The sequence below is a fragment of the Dicentrarchus labrax genome, unplaced genomic scaffold (genome assembly GCF_905237075.1).
Source record: "Dicentrarchus labrax unplaced genomic scaffold, dlabrax2021, whole genome shotgun sequence".
Taxonomy (NCBI): Eukaryota; Metazoa; Chordata; class Actinopteri; family Moronidae; genus Dicentrarchus; species Dicentrarchus labrax.
The window spans coordinates 15,065,363-15,078,428 of NW_026136705.1; the positions used below are offsets into that span (position 1 = coordinate 15,065,363).

The window sequence follows — 13,066 nt, forward strand, 5'->3', positions numbered from 1 at the left end:
TCTGGCATTAATAAACAGTTTTACTGTAAGTGTCAGTGCACTTTCCTGTATTACACTGAGTAGTTGAGTGTTTCTTTCATTCATTCATTCCTTTTCCTTCTGTTTTCCAGCAGTGTGTAGGGAAAATGCACCTCACTGTCCTCCTCCCTCCCCACCAAGTCTTGCTCCCTGTCAACTGAAGTCCTTTCATAATGAATGGCAAGGTACGATAATAGCCTTCAGGTTGCCATAGAAATGAGACAGGGGCCCTGTATGTGATTTCTTTTTTTTTCTTCCAAGCATAAATGACAGAGGACTCTGAGGAACTCTTTTCTTTTTTTTCCCCCCACACTCACAAGCAGCTCCGCACTTTGCTTCCATTTTCCCCTCCTCTCACATCTTTTCTTAATCAGCATTTCTTCTTTCTTCTAGGCCTGTTTCTACCTCATCGGATTTGATGCATTAATATAAGAGTCATGTGAGTTGATTAAGCTGCCATGAATTTAACAGAAAACAGAAGTGCTTTAGAAGTATATCAGTCCTCCATATGTGACAGTGTTTTATATTCATATATCACTTGCACCGCAAACAGTCCAGACAGTTTTTATACCCAGGGCTCTGAGGTGATCTGTGGTCCGGTCCACGCACACGTAGATCACAAACACCCGGGCGACTTTTCAAAATAAGTCTGGTGCTGAAGAACGATCCAAGACTTGAGGGAGCAGATGGAGCTTTTTCGCCGCACGAGGCATCCGCCCAACTCAGATCTCCTCCCTGCATTGAGTATCTGAGTGCAGCTGCTAGGGTGCCCGTTGAAAGTGAGCTCTTGTGATCTCAGTTCCCCACCAACAGCTGCTCTCAAGCTAAACAAAGTATTGATCCAGTCTGTCATTTTCACACTCTTGTATCTGGTGGTTGGTGATGATCTCTGATGTGTTTATGTCATGTTTGTCGTGTCTAGGAGTGGCTTGGTTATAAAGTGATGAGTTACAACTGCTAGTCCATGTGCATGTACCTTCATTAGACAGTATGTGCACAAGTGTATGTATACAAACTTTATGTGTGATGGATTAGGCAGACCTGTGGGCATAGGGAGGATGTATAAAGAACAGGCTTTTGATTGGCCATAAGCTGCATAAATGATTAAAGGGCAGCTCAGAATTTCAACCACTGTTGAATTTAATTAACGGCACATATGATAAATATCTGCAAATACAATATGACCACAGGTACATAACAGTCATTACCTATAATCCATGCAGCATATCATACTGTTGGGCTGAACCTATGTGAAAAATAAAGCAGGCCTCCAATTATCCACAGTTTTCAGTCAGAGTTGGGAATTATGTTGTCAAAATTATGCAAATACACTAGTGCTGAAACTATTAGTTGATTAATATATAAATCAGACAGAAATATAATTGTGTGGAACAACAAATTTGATGGTTTATTAAGCAAAATGAAAAGGTTTTTCAAGGTGGTTCTTCTTACCAAATGTGAGAATTTGCCTCTTTTATCTTTTTTAATAGCATTTTAAATCGAATATATTTGGATTGGGAATTTTGGTTGGAAAAAACAAAGAATTTGAAGATGTGACCTTGTGCTCTTGGAAGCTGTGATGGGCAATTTACATTATTTTCTGACATTTAATAGACTAAATTATTAATCAGTCGATAGAAAAAAGGAAAAACAGATCAGTCACTAATAACAACAAATGTTGCACTGTGTAAAAGTGAGGTCCAGAGACTCTACATCATCAGTCAGCCATATATATATATATATATATATAGATTTGTCATGCACTAGAATAATGGAAAAAACTATGGTTGACTGAAATAAACAGTCATGTGTTGCATCCCTGAGAGCAACCCATAAAAACCTGCCCTTAGTTCTTCTTCTTACCTATACTTTCCTATAGCATTAAAGATATAATATTTAACATTTCCACAATAAAATGTCCATAAACACTGGACCTATGTTACATATTTTGTTGAGCTGTACTTAAACTTTCCAAAATCTTTCCAACAATGCTCAAACACAGAGAAAGATTTTATCCACGTAACGATGGGTTTCCTACCTGACTCTAGTTGCTATAAGTTGCAAATGTGACTAAATGTAATGTGAAAAAAACAACTTTCATACATCATCTTGTATGTTGACAATTTCTGGCTGAGTCACGTCAACAATGCTGGTTGTTCAACAATGAAGACAACAACTCCCATGGTCCCACGTTACTTCACGATGTCATCAGATTACATCTTTTGTTATTGTTTTGATGTGAGCGACCCCCTAGCGGCAGAAATAACAAACTGTGCGTTTAAATATTCATAATGAAAAGAGCTGTCACTGAAAGAAACAACTACAGCAGTCTGCTCTGTCAGAACTGTGTGGTTTGATCATATTTGACTGACAGTGAACACAAGCAAATGAAGAAACCCCTTCACTGCTTTGTCAACACCTGGGAAATACTGTAAATATAATAAGATAAATAAGATGGTAAATAAATTAAACTAAAAACTTGCAATCAGACTGTTAAAACTAAAATCCACAATGCCAGACATGTTCATCAGCTTTTGGTGTCCCCTGGAAACAGGGGCGGAGCTAGAGGGGTGGCCGGGGTAGCACTGGCCACCCCTGGAACCTGATTGGACACCCCTGGTGCCACCCCAGTTGATTGACGTCACCTTAAAGTGAGGTAGAATAGGCAGAATAAACAGATAACATTGAAGAGGAAGGGAGATATTTCCAACGTTTTTGCTAAAAAAAACAAATCAGGCACAGACAGACCCCAGCCCAGATATCAGCAGCCCGGGCAGCTCCCAACATGAAACTAGCCAGGCAAGTCATTCATTAATTCTCATACCAATGGCGTCTTTATTTGATACTTGAGCTGAGTCTAGTGTCCGTGATGTGCAGCCTTCTCTTTGTTTTGCCAAGACACCGACTTTTCCCACAGATGTTTTTAATTTTCTGAATGAATGACAGTGCGCCGGTTTAATTGCTGTGCCAGAAACTGAAAGTGAAACTTTGGTCCATTCGCTTCAGCCACTTTCCGTCCGTCTTTTCTCTTGTTCAGTACCAGGTCAAATTATTCTAGTGTTCGGGATCGAATCCGACCTGAGGTATCCCAGGATTTTCCTTTATTAGGCCTAGTATATGGCCCCCCTCATAAAGCCTTGGCCACCCTCTGGCCACTCCTTGTATAAAAGTGTAGCCTGGAAACTTCCTTTGTGGTTTAACTAAGTTATGTTCAGTTCTGTACGAGTTGCATTTCTTTATGCCGTCTGTGTGCAGTGTTTTAACAGTTTGTTGCAGTTCCTTTAGCTGACTCAGCCTCTGTACTCCTTCGTTAAAGAACCATGAAGAGTTGGAGGCCAGTTGGGCTGCAGGCCAACTGGTCAATCCGTCATCTAATGAAGTGTATACTGGTCAACAGTATGCTTTGTTGGGCATTTAGATCAAAATATTATAATGAGAGTTTCATTTAGGCATTTTACCAGTTTTTGGTAATTACAACAAGCACATTTTAATCGCCTTTGTTAAAATGTCAGTTGTTAATTCCTCGTCCTGTTGTTTTTCATTAATAAAGAGCCAAGGCCATGTTTTGATTCTATAGTTTTTCAGGAGAAAGTGTCACATTGATTCCTCTCGGTGGAGTGATCACAAGTCTTATTGTGTTCACACCACAGCAGCTGCACAAACCTGTCGCCCGGATGATTCTCCTATCACATTTTGATGAAAAAGATGGTCGCGCCTGTCATTGGTTTACTCTATATCAGTTCCGTGCTGGCAGGTCTAGAGAACCCTGCTTCTTTCTGTGTATTAACGTCTCATCTTGCTTGTTTACCACAGGGTGAGGTTGACTTCCAGTGGTGGTTTTAAGCAGTCTTTGGCTCTTCCTTAGGGTTTAATATGATAATTTGGTTGTTCAATAGCAGCCTTTTCTACCTGTATATTGTTGTATTAAATAAGTAAACAATTTTTATTCAAAAGCAAACAAAATAAGCAAAGTAATTCATTCAGCTTCACTACTAAGGTGCTAAAAGTGTCCTTCAGTGTTTTCTCGCTCCAAGAGGAAATGTCCCTTTTGTTACCAAAAATTAATTTTCCTTAGTGTGAATAAATGTCACTGGAGGTGTCTTTGAGTCAGACGAAGTTCATTTCTGACTTTGGGGGACTATTTCCTGATGATTTTGCAGGAAACTGCCTCACACTGACTCCAAAGTAATCCCCTGACTCTTTTGTAGAAAGTGAGTTTTCCATTTATAAAGCACAGTATATAAATACTGTGAAAGTATCAAAGTGCTCCATCCACACAGATTGTATTTAGAAATTGTTCCTTCAGGACAGTCAGAACGTTCATGAGGTTGGGATGTCACAACTGTACAGTCACCGCCCTGGGCCATAGTCCCAGCACGGCCAACCCGTACCCGTCGTCCTGGTAGGCTACAATCAATTACCTGTGGTTAACATGACCGTGCTTCACTCAGAAAACAGTTAGAATAGTCTCATTCAAACGCCACAAATACCCTGTTCTTGTTAGAGCTCTAGAGAGAAGTGTGAGAGAGGAGATGTAAAACTATATTGAGATGTTTTTTGGTATTTAACACCACAGATATATCCTCATATTATTATCAAAACTGTTTTTGATATCTCACATTTTTACATTTGTAATTATTTTACAAGAGCCTCAACAAATTGGTTATCATTATTTGTAACTACTGTTATTGTCTGAATGAAATGTTCAGTCTGTGAGCGCATTAGTTTTAATTTAGCTGTTCATTTTAATATTAGTGACTGAAAGCACTAATCAGTCTTCCACTCCTTCTTGCTGGCATTGGATGTTGGCCGACAGCAGTGATCAGTGAATTGAGCCTCACTCTAAAACATGGCTCCTCTTTTCACCTCAACAATCTACTACAAACTGTTTCCGTCTTTTTTTACTAAGAAACTAATTAAAATAACTAAGCTAATTCAACTGGTATTCAACTTGAATTAAAATCTTACAGTTTTTTGAATGATCACAGTTTAAGTTTAATGTCTTGCTTAGTTATGAGATATTTTCAGGTAAAAAGACTGAATTTAGAGTTATTCGGACACTGTTAACACATTGTTTTGTGTTTTGAGAATCAACGATATTTAAGTATTATGAAGGGAGAATAATAATTATATTAAGGCCCATAATGGCCTGTAGCTGCACAATATGATTGTGCAGAATAAAGCATTATTATAATGACTAATAAAAAGCCAATATGGTACTAATATGCATGCTAATAAGCGACTAGTTAATGATGAATATCTGTACCTTAATTACCAAAGTAACTTGTAATATGTAATACATTACATTTTTAAGTAACTTTCCCAACACTGTATGTTGATGTGCTGTAATAGCAGGAAGTAAGAGAAACAGAACATGTAGAATGTTTATGAGGTTTTCAGCCATCGTCACAAGATAACAACCACAAGTTTCCCACATAATTGATTTGTGTTTGAAAATATACGTTTGCTGTGAACCTGCCACATCAACACGGAGGTTTACCACAGCAGATTGTGGTGTTTTAGTAAGGCTGGTTGTAGTTATACAGTAAATGTAGGTGCTGTACAATATATATCGGCTCTCTCTATGAAACTGTAGCTATTGTAGCTTTACTAAGCAGAATTACATCATCTTATTCAGACTCAATCAAGGTTGAAATACCCCTCAGATTTTTCTTTGTAAACTCCAGTGCATGCTTTTTTTCTATTCACTGTATTTAGTTACATCAATTTAGTTAAATGTTCATTTGTGAAATTAAATAAAAAGCACACAGATCACAGTCCATTTAAACACACAGGCAACTATGCCCTTGAAAAATGTACAATAAGTACTAACTTTATTTGAATATTCATAAAACGTCGCCAGTGATCAAGTGGTCATTCTGTCACGCTTGCATTAATAATGTATTGATATTAATACTGTTATTAGATCAGATGACCACAGCCTTAGAAACATTATGTATTTGTAATTGCATGTGTCTGTGTTGATAAAGAACTAAAGCTGCTTAAGTTTCAAAGGGGCTTAAACTGCCTGTTGTGAGTGCTCAGCCTGAAGCTCTACGTCTCAAGGACCGGCTCACTGTTCAGTGCATCTTTCTCTGATTGAAGTTCATGTTCGATGTCATATACTGTTTGTTGGATTTTTCTCAGTGGTTTGTTATTGGAAGTTCTATGTCTGTACTGGTGACCCATAGATATCCTCCAGCACTCTGTTACCTTGTTAAAAAAAAAGCTATATGCTATATAAAGTTTAATATTATTATTATTATTATTATTATTATTATTATTATTATTATTGTGTATGGATTTGTATTTGCAGTGTTGTAGTTTGTAGCAACACAAACAACAAAGAAGTTATCCAAAAAGTGTCCACGTGTCTGTAGCTCAGTGGCTAGCTAACATTAAGACGACCACGCCGAGGAGTGTCCGTCTTTCTGTCATGGAACTGTTTTTCGCAGGTCTCTGTGGCCTTTGCAACCAAAGGCTCTTTTGGCCAAAGTCCACGTGGCACAAAAAGGCAGCGGCATTCCTGATGTCTGTGGCTAATCTGTGGTGTCAGCTTGCGTTAACGCCGCACCGCCAAATTTGAGGGCACACAGGGCCGGGGAATATTAAAAACTCCCATCAGCAGCATTCCTCCAGAGGAGGGCGGGTCTGATGAGAGCAAGGGTCACCTAAGGTTGAACGGTGGCTGTGTGTTAGAGCCGCTCGTACTGTAACGGTCTGATCCACTGGACAGGAGGTGGGGCCGGAGCAGGACGGAGGGAACACACTTCAAAGAGAGAGCGCTTTTTCCTTGTCTATCCTCATTGAAACTGGGCTAAATGAGCTTTGGGGGGGCTTTTGTTCCTGCTGTTAGACAATTCAGAGACTCGACGGAAGAGGCCGAAAAGGACAGGAGGTCATATCGGTAGTTAATTATGTGCTTCTCAACCTGCCAGACGCTTTCTGCATGCCACCCCAATTGACCTATAATGAGCATGAGATATTGTTCTTTTAAATTTGAGAAGTCTAGCAAGTGTAAGGTCAGACTGTTCCTACAATTGCTACATGTCAAATTTCACACAGCTATGAGACGGAGACTTTGTACTTGAGTGCAGGCATTTCTCTTCAGATATCCAGCCCTGCAGATTCCTACTCTAATCTGAATACACTAATATCCATCTAAGAGTGAGACGGCTAGCAAACCACAAAATGAACCATAGCATAAAGAATGACAGCAAACTGTGACCCATACCTGAGCTTGCTACAAGCAATACGATAGCCGAAAAATTCAACGTATTTCTGGTTGTCTCAGGCTGCTGTGCAGACATGTAACATGTGCTCTGCTCTCCCCGACTCCCAGAGGGGCAAGGACAGGAATGCATTCAGGGTCAGGGGTCGGACAGCCATGTGCACGTGCACTGCTGTAGCCTGGCAACAGGTGCTGTGCAAGAGCTGCAGCCAAGTCATTTAAGATTTCAGCAAACCTTCAATCAAGCTAAATTGTCTTCCATTTTATCTAACAGGACATTGTCCACATTTCATCTGCTGTTTTTGTAACCTCTTTTAGAAGAATGCATCTCAAAATATTCAGCCGCCTTTTTTCATTACTGTTTTTGATGAAAGTATTAGATGTTAAACAGGCCGAGCTGCGAGCGTAACATCTGCACAGAAAGAGAAGCTCATAGCTGAGAGGTTGGTGGTGTCTCGGGGAAATGATAGCTCTGTGCCAAGGTATTTCTTCTCCCTCCTGAGAGAGGCCCCGCCATTCAGCGCTGTGAGGTCAACAAGTACAGACCATTACCCACAATGCCCCTGAAGAGAGAGAAAAAAAAAACTTAAATATGCAGGGCTGTTCCTTTAAGATGGTAAGACAGGAGCTGCCTGAATGCACTCAGAGACAGAGCTGCAGCCAAGATGGAGAGAAGGAGGGAGAGGGAGAAAAAACAGGAGAGCAGCAAACAGATCTCCTAGTGATGTGGAAAAGGATAAACTTGTGTTTCCCCGTTTCTGCCGCGAAGCTGTTAGGTTGCAATTATTCATATTGTAAAATTATGGGTGTCAGTTTGCTGATTGCACCGCTCAGAGAAAAGGAGTCTTGTTGCTAGGAGAGGAGAGATTCAGCCTTCTCTTATTGGCCACTAGGATGCGTAAGATGGCCCAATGAGAGCCCTCCCCCTAACAGCAGTGCAATAGTAGAGCTACCCCCACATGCAGACCTGATTAATATGTCAGACATGTTTTATGGGTTAACGTGAATCAGGCGGGATGTATTGAAAAGACTGCAGCAGGGATTTAGTGTGTGGATATATGTGTGTGTGTGTGTTTGTGTAAGTCTATACAATATGTGTGCCAGGGGAACATGCCACACTGACATATCACACGCAGCACTTTGAGGTCAAGTGATGCTCTTGATTCTGAAAAATGTTCACATACACACGTACACGGCACGCTCACTGTAGTAATGAACTAACTCGAAACAGACTAGTGTAGAGTGGAAATAGGAAATAGGATTCCTCACATGTACATGATTATCAGGAGAATGCAGCGCCTAAAAGAGAAACACAAGTGAAAAACTGAACTCTGTTTTAGCAGTCTGATGTTACTTGAAAGAGGGCTCATGTGCTGCAGTAGATTTAAAACACTGTACACACTTGTCAACACATCGTGGATCTCAGAACAAATCTGTCGGAGAATTTTGATAGATATTTTGCCTGTCAGGAAAAAACCTTCCATATTTGATTTTCTCCGACAGGGTTACTCGTAAGTCAAAATGTTGTGTATTTTTTTAGAGCTGTTCCGGTTATAGCCTGACTCTCTGTCATCTAAAAGCAGAGCTGGAGCTTTAAAGGAAAACCAACATTTCGAGCTTGCTTACTGTCTTACCTGCAGTCAGATGAGAAGATTGACAGTTTCAACACCTTTTGTCCAGTGTAAAGATACATTTAGGATGTGTTTAGCCTAGCTTAGCACAATGGAAGCAGAGGGAAACTGCTATCCTGTCAAAAGGGACAAAAAAATAACTACTGCTAGAGACAGGAGTTGATTAGCTTAGCTTAGCATAAAGACTGGAGGCAGTGGGGAAAACAGCTTGCCTGGCTCTCTCTAAAGCTCGAAAATACACTTACCAGCACCTCTAAAGCTCACTAATAAACATTGTGTAGCTTGTTTGTTTAATTTGAACATAAATAGAAATGTGACTACAATATTCCTTTAATACAGGGAGTCTGTAGACACTGACTTTATGTTTAGAAACAGCTTTTGACAAAGCTGCACTGTATTCCTGACCTGTGTTGTAGACCAACCTAGACCAACAACTGCTGTACAGTAGACCTAAAATACCTGGACTCACAGAAGGTAGAGGCAATTTTCACAACAGACATTTTGACTTGTCATAGTAGGAAAAACACAGTTGTTATTAGTAACAATGACAATGGCTCTGTTATATTCAAGTGTCTCAGTGAGTCATTACAGTGTGGCACATTTATTATTAGAATGATCTCTATTTACTTTAAGGTTAAGTACTACAGTCAAGTCGAGCATCTACCAATAGTAAACAACATGACAGTCAAAACTGTGAAGAAAAAAAACAGTGGATAATGTTTATTGTTTATTGAGTGTTATCTTACTCTCACTTAATACCAGGCCGGTGTGTCTTCTTCACAACAAAACTGCTGTTGTGTTCAAATAATTATTATAGAATTATTTTGTCTTCATTTGTGTCTGTGAAACGCAATAACTTCTGGTTAAAGGTCCAGTGTGTAACATTTAGGAGGATCTATTGGCAGAAATATAATATAATATTCATTGGTATGTTTTCATTAGTGTATAATCACCCAAAAATAACCCATTGTTCTGTTTTTGCTAGCTTAAAATGAGCCTTTTTTAGCTACAGAGGGAGCGGGTCCTCTTCCATGGAGTCAGCCATATTGAACCGCCATTTTTCTACAGTAGCCCAGAACAGACAAAACAAACACTGAATCTAGATGAGGGAGTTTGCATTTTTTGCAAATTTCACAGCTACCGTAATTTCTCCTCTACATTCTTGGAACAGGATAATGCTTTCTGTGTGCATTTCCCTGTTCAACTGTGTTTTATATATAGATTATCGTATGCACAGCAGATTTTTGATACACCCATTGTACAGCTACACAGGTGTTTTCATTTTCACTGACCTTGAAAAAATTTAATGAAGAAGTTAATGAACTAATGTGCAGCTTTTTGTGTGTCTCAGCTCTTTTCTGATTAAGTGAAATGTGTGTGTGTGTGCAGGGCAGATGAACAGTTTTTAAAAAATATAAAATTACATTGGGTTGATAAATCACTTTGGTCGATGGCCACATTGTGTCTTTACTGTATTTTTATTTTTGTTTGTCAGTTTTTAGTTTAGTACAGACTGAGCTAACTCTATACTGACGATACAACTCGAGACCTGCTGTAGTGGATCCCTACCATGACTCTAATCGTTAAAGCTGGTCTTATCAATATTTTTTTATATTAACAATGGATCAACAGACTGTGTAATGCAAAAGCTTGCTCGCAGTGGAGTATGACTTCAAACATTTCATGAGTTTACACAGAAGGCAGCAGCTTTCAGGGCTATTCATATCACAAACGAGAAACAAGCTAAAAATAAACATTGTGCTTCTTATGCCACCGCTGATCACAAGCTACTATCCTGCAACGAAATCACAATTCCTGACCTGAGTCACTGCTGACTGCTTCAATAGAGATTACAAAACCGCTGCCCGCTCTCTGTGGCACAGTCAATCTGTGCTAAATAAGAAAATTAAACCAACGTTGAGTGGTCGATATGAAAATGATTGTTCGTACATTCCTTGCTGCCTGGTACATGTTCATACTGTAGGTGACTAAACTGAGTTCAGCAGCAACACAAAGGATAATAACAGGGATTTGTTTGCTTCCAGACTTGCTACAGGAAAAATATCTGTCAGCACTTCACTTTGCAGAATAAATCAAAAGACGCAGCTGGTGGATTCCTGTTCACTGAAATCACATCAAATCTCTGATTTATCACCGTAATTATTTTTGATAGGTTTATTTTATCTTGCTCTGCCACATTCCTTCGGCTGCTTATACAGAGTATATTACACAAATGTATTGATTGTGCAGCTTCGCTGTAGAGAATAATGCTCAGAGGTTAGTGATGAGTAGTTGATGAGGAAGTCTTTGAAAGTTTCAGACAGAGAAAACAAGTGTACGGTTGCATATTGTTCTTAAAATCCTTTTTGATTTAAAGAAATCACAATTGTTCTTACAAAATGTACCAGCTGCAGTCCTAGTTGTAACCATCAATAATGCATGTTCTGTACTCTCTGAAACTTTAAAAACTTAAATTGACTGAAAGAACTGTTAGATTTAGAGGTTTCCTTTTAAGAGTTTGGTTCCTGTTGCTTTAACCGGCTGTCAAGAACCACCGGGAGAGTTTTTTTTTCTTTTCCCTTTTGTTCACTCCTCTATGGAAATGCGCATCTGTTCATCGTGGCCACACACGCAGCCTAAAACAGTGAATTGGCAGGCCGCAGTTAGTCCTCTGCTTTAATCCATTGTTTCGAGTCTGATCCATTCCAAATGTAATTTTTTGTTTTGTTTTTTGAACCAAGGTGTGATACTAGTCTTGTCTCCTGTTCCAGTTCACTCTTGAACATCACAAATCTATTTTTTTCTTGCATCTCATCTTTGTTTTTGTCCAGTTGAGGCGCTCTGTCTCAAGTGTCCTATAAATGCAGTTGTTAAGGTCACAGACTTGGAAATAACCCCTCTGTGGTTCAATGCCAGGCTCCTCCAGTGTTTGCTGTACGTTTTTGAAGTGGCATGGTAGGCTGGCGGTTACAGACCATCCAATTGTCAGAAGGTCACAGGTTTGATCCCTCTTATAGTCTGTGTGCCCATGTTGAGCCCGCCTCCCTTAGAGACGTTGCTCCTGCCTCACCCCTTTGTTGAAACAGTTTTTGAGCCAGAGAGTGGATCTGTTAAGATTCACAGTCATGCAGCTGAAAGCAGAAAGGGCTGCTGTTTACGACTGTTACGATACAGACGACAACGCAGTCACTGAAGGGAGAAATTGCATTGTTGCTGATTACAAACCCCAAAGTCTTTCTGTTGTCCCAATACACACAAACAACACAAAGCTCAATGTGACAGGTTTTTCTCTCTGTACTATGTTTTTTTCTCTCCTTGACATTTTTATTAACAAAATCCTAGTCAGGTAGTGAGTTCAGGTCCTGACTCTGCAGATTCAGACTGATGGTGCCTGAAATGGTATCACGTGCTGACCTCTAGTGGATGATGTGTGAATTTATTACAGCAGACAGAAAAACCTCAGTTGCAGCCATTTATCACGTTTTTATTGGTTTGGCGTTTCAGGGTTTAAAAATAAAATAAGCTCAGCACTGGATTGTAGAGCATGAAGTATTCAGCTTTCAAAAAGTTACATTGTGATGTATTTCTTATTATACAGTGAATCAAATTATTTCATACCATCAAATGATATCCTCCACCCAGTAAAGGGGTTTCCCAAATTTTAACCTCTAGGAAGACTATTGATGATAGATTATACCTTGTGTTTGATAGTATCTTTCAAATTTATGTCATTAAAATGTATATGAGAGACCACACCATATTTAAGCAACAGTTAGTGTATTATTGTAAATGTGTATTATGTTCATTTAAAACCCTCTAATAAACCATTCAAATAATAATACATGTATTTAATTTATAATTCACAATACAAACACTTAATAGAGGCTCTTATATTTTAGATTAAGATTTAAGTACCTATGTAGTTTACATGTGTGCAGTACAGTAAAATGGCAAACTATTTTTCTTATCAACCACTGTGAACAATTCTTCAGTTATGATTTGACAACTAGACTGTGATGATGTTAATAATTGAAAGTGTTTTTCACTGAGCATTGACATATTAAAATATTTGTAAGACAAAGACTTAAAAATAGTGTGAAATGTTTTTTCTGTGTATTTATTTGAAAAAAAGCGAAGGAAGTGAGAAGAAAGTTAAGCAAATATACAAAATTATACATTTTAGTGT

General features: G+C 39.0%; 1 protein-coding gene across 1 annotated transcript in view; it reads left to right on the top strand.

The window, feature by feature from the left end:
- Positions 1 to 13,066, top strand: part of snx19a (sorting nexin 19a) — a 92,743-nt gene that overhangs the window by 58,133 nt on the left and 21,544 nt on the right. The window lies entirely within an intron of this gene.